The sequence below is a fragment of the Papaver somniferum genome, unplaced genomic scaffold, assembly GCF_003573695.1.
Source record: "Papaver somniferum cultivar HN1 unplaced genomic scaffold, ASM357369v1 unplaced-scaffold_98, whole genome shotgun sequence".
NCBI classification, from domain to species: domain Eukaryota; kingdom Viridiplantae; phylum Streptophyta; class Magnoliopsida; order Ranunculales; family Papaveraceae; genus Papaver; species Papaver somniferum.
The window spans coordinates 142,166-145,300 of NW_020652970.1; positions in this window are offsets into that span (position 1 = coordinate 142,166).

Sequence of the window (3,135 nt, forward strand, 5' to 3'; positions counted from 1 at the left end):
AAGAGTTTTTTTTTTTTTTTTTGAAAATTAGAAAAGTATGGAAGATGGAGTTTGGCATTGAGTGTTTACAGGGAGTGGAATCTTGACCATTAGATGATGAACTACAGAGCAATGATCAGAGGATCGTGCGATATAAAAACTATCGATGTAATGACCATTAAGCGATGGAGTCTATTCGCTCTCTAGAGTCTCTATCACGTGTTCCTTAGTGGTGTATCTGTCACTTAGCCGCTTGTGTTTGCTATTTTGCTATACCCATAGTAGGTGCAAAAGTGTCAAACCTAAGGATATACCATATGCATAGGAACAAGCTTTAAAAAATCAATGGACTATAATTTTAGAAAATCAATGGAAAAACTCTGGTATTTCTGGTCCGGTTTTAATTGGATCTGTAAAAAAAAAAAAAAAACCACAAGACAAGATGATTTATTTTCTTTACTCCCCACCACGTGAGTAAGCTAATTTGTTCCAAAGAATTACCAACAGATGTTAAAGGGTCAGAACACTCGGTTACTACTTTAACCGGTTGTTAGTGTTAGAGCACTGCTCGTTCGAACTCGCAAGCGTTGATATCTCAAGTTTATTGGCAAGTTTAGTTGATCAAAACTATGGTCTTGATTTCTAGTCTACTTATAGCTTTGTCTCGGATTAGGATAAAATGTGTAGTTGAGCTTTAGACTTCACGGCATTCATCGTTTGAAGACGAAGATCTACTGAGGAGAACTTGGAGGAACTTCATCAATAAAAGGTATGTGGAGACTAAAACTTATCTATCACTCAGAAGTCTATTCTATTTTATCCTCTAATGAGACTAAGTTATATAGCTATATATACTTTTATATTATACACATTTGATACTTCTAGCTGAGTTTATCTCGGTTATCTATTTCTCGAAATATGTGTTGGAAGTTTTTTTCTGTAACTATGTTCAGCATTATTCTTGACGAGTTAAGTTGGAGACAATTTATTTGTTGGAAACTAAATATTAAGTCAAAATATGATCATATGAAAATTGCCTTGAAACATCTTACATTATTTGTGTGAGACAATCATTTGATGTCGACTTGGAAAGTTTTGTATTGATCATTCGATCACTTGAAAATTACTTGAAGCTAATAGTTTGTATGAGACATCTATTGTCGTCTTCTAAGAATGTTTCAATGATTGAAATGGGACTTCAGAATAATTAACCATGTCTGGATATTGCATACTGTATTGTTATGATTCAGGTCCAGAAACCTTGTTTCCGTGCATAGTATGCGAACATTTTTACTTGTAAAGGTCCGGGAACCTACCTAGTACGTGAACGGTTTCACCTGAGTTAGGTCAGGGACAGTTGTTTGCATACTTGGTCTGCGAACGGCTGGACAAGGCCAAGGTCTGGAGCTGTTGTTTGCATACCTGGTTTGCGAACACAGTGGTTAAGTTCTAAAATCGGTTAAGTATGATTCTCATACTCATGAACTAAACATTTATGAATTAAGGAATGCAATATTTGCAAACCATGACTTAATGTTCATGAATTAATTCTTATATAGGTACTTTGTACAATTACGAACCAATCCCATTTTATTTCAACTTGTTCATATATATTTCTACGAGATAGTGAACAATTGAACAACTCTGTTCAAAACACAATTATATTAATTTGATTATATTTCATGATTGATTGATCATCATATTTGATCTAGAAGTGTTAGATTAATGTGTTTAAGACAAAAATGTTCATATTGCTAACTTCGGTTAACTGTTATTGAGCAAACTCAATATACACGTTTATGTACGGTTACCTATATCTAAATGAAGGTATATTTCATTTGTGTGTAACAAGATAAAACTATATAACGGTGGAGATTGATTGATTTATTTTAAAGCAAACTTAGTTTGAATATTAAATTAGAAGTTCATCTAACGGTGAATATAGAATGCTTGTTACTAAGCTATCTTAGCTTTGATTGTTAGCAAACCCTGATTTGAAATACTATATAAGGGAGAACTTTAGCAACTGGAACACCTGATCCCACCACTTTCATGTGTCCTAGTTGCAAACTAGAGTCGATTCTCCTTTACCCTAGGTTTTTTCCAAACCCCTATTAGGTTAACGACTTGAAAACTTCATTTGGGATTCGTGAAGCCAGATCCAACTATTTTCTCTGTAGTTGCATATTTTGATCTTACTTGTTATATCGTGTTGAGTACTATCTTCTATAAGATTTTCTCGAGATTTATCTCTAATAGGTAAGATATAAAAAGTAATCACAAAGTTCTTCGTCTCAGACTTTGTGATTCCGCAGTAAATTATTATATCACCATATAGTTAAGTTATTGTGAGGTGATTGATATTTCAAGACTGCTCTTCGGGACAGATTTATCTATCAGAGTTGACTTATCTGTGTGAGACAGGTTTGTTTATAAGTCTTCGACTTTGGGCCGCAACAACTCTTAGTTGTGGGTGAGATCAGCTAAGGGAATCAAGTACACAGAATCCGGCGTGGTTTTAAAGGCGTAAGGAACACCATTTTACCTCAATCGGTGTGAGACTTGGTTTGGGATCAACTACATTCCAGTCCGAAGTTAACTTGTAGTAGGTTAGTGTCTGTAGCGGATTAATACCGTGTGGTGTTCAATCTAGACCAAGTCTCGGGGTTTTTCTGCATTTGCGGTTTCCTCGTTAACAAAATTTCTGGTGTCTGTGTTATTTCTTTTCCACATTATATTTGTTTATATAATTGAAATATCACAGGTTATGCGTAGTTCAATCAGTTGATAAATCCGACCTTGTTTGATGGATATAACTTGATTGACACTTGGGCATTGGTCTTTGGCACCTTCCAAGTTATTTCTCATATCAATTAGGTCACAGACTCCTATCTGTTCAATTGCAGATTGAATTGAGAAATAGAGATAAAGATCTTTGGTATATCACTTGATTGAGCTCGTTTTTAAGTTGGTGCTCTCGGAAATATATTGGAGTTTAGTCCATACAGATTGCCGAATGAATTATTGGGTTTGGTTGTTATACCTCGGTTTTTCAGTTAGATTTAGGACTGGTTCATAATGGTATCCGAGTCTTAAATTTGCAGAGATGGAATCGGATAAAAAGTCAAGGTATCTATCGAATATCTTTTATAAAAC